Raw genomic sequence first — 1,387 nt, 5'->3', positions numbered from 1 at the left:
TCTAATGGTGACCATGAAACCATTGACGATTGTTGTAAAAACCCATCTGGTTGACTAACGTCCTTTAGGGAAGGAAATCTGCTGTCCTTACCCAGTCTGGCCTACATGTGACTCTGGACCCACAGCAATGTGGTTGACTCTTAAAATGCCCTCTGAAATGGCCCAGCAAGCCACTCAGTTTCTCAAGGGCAAATAGAGGTGGGCAATAAATGTTGGTCTAGCCAGCGATGCCCACATCCTGTGAATGAATAAAATAAAAATTCAAGACTGAGTTAGACAGATTTTTAAGCTCTCGGGGATTAAGGGTTATGGCGGGCAGACAGGAAAGTGAAGTTGAGGCCAAGATCATGTCAGCCCTGATCTTATTAATTAGTAGGTGTTTGAAGAGCCATGTGGCCTACTTCTGCTCCTATTTCTTATGTTCTTATGATCTTCCAAAGCTCCCTAGATTCTGGAACAGCCCTAATGGATTGGAAGATGGCAAATGTAATAATGCTATATAAATGAGAGGACAGAGAGAGATAACAGGGAACTTCAGGCCAGTTAGCTTGACATCAGACATCAGAAAATGCTGGAATCCATTATTAAGACTGAGGAAATCACAACATCATTGGGCAGAGTCAACATGGCTTTCTGAAGGGGAATGTAACTAGCAGAATAGATAAAAGGGAACCAGTGGACATTCTATAATTGGATTTTCAAATGCCACTCAATAAGGCACCACATGAAAGGTTGTTGCACAAGATAAGGGCTCATGGGATTGGGGGTAATATATTAACGACCGCATTTGTTGACAACGCGAACGGTAGGTGGCGCTGTTTTGGCACATGCGCAAATACACTAAAACGTCACAGCTTGCGACTGGAGCAGCTGCCAGGACTAAAGATGGCGCTGCTCAAAGAATCACACAGAGGAAACCTAACAAACATGTGGCAGTATACAATGGCCGGAGTGAGAGAGTGGAGCGGGCCGGGGAGAGCAGCGCGGGGGGCGGGGAGAGCAGTGCGGGGGGCGGGGAGAGCAGCGCGGGGGGGCGGGGAGAGCAGCGCGGGAGACGGGGAGACCAGCGCGGGGAGAGCAGCGGTGGCGGTGACAGCGGGGGGGGGAAAGAGGGAGGGGGAAAGAGGGAGGGGGAAAGAGAGGTGGGGAGGGGGAAAGAGAGGGGGGGAGGGGGAAAGAGAGGGGGGGAGGGTGAATGAGAGGGGGGAGGGGGGAAGAGAGGGGGGGAGCGGGAAAGAGAGTGGGAGGGGGAAAGAGAGCAGGGGAGGGGGGTAAGAGAGGGGGGAGGGGGAAAGAGAGGGAGGGAAAGAGGGAGAGATGGGGAGAAAGGGAGGGGGGAGAAAGGGAGGGGGAGAGGGAGGGGGGAGAGGGAGGGGGGTGAGGGAGG

Source organism: Heterodontus francisci, chromosome 10, assembly GCF_036365525.1.
Source record: "Heterodontus francisci isolate sHetFra1 chromosome 10, sHetFra1.hap1, whole genome shotgun sequence".
Classification (NCBI taxonomy): domain Eukaryota; kingdom Metazoa; phylum Chordata; class Chondrichthyes; order Heterodontiformes; family Heterodontidae; genus Heterodontus; species Heterodontus francisci.
The sequence above is the reverse complement of the archived record's forward strand: the minus strand, read 5'-3'. Positions refer to the sequence as shown.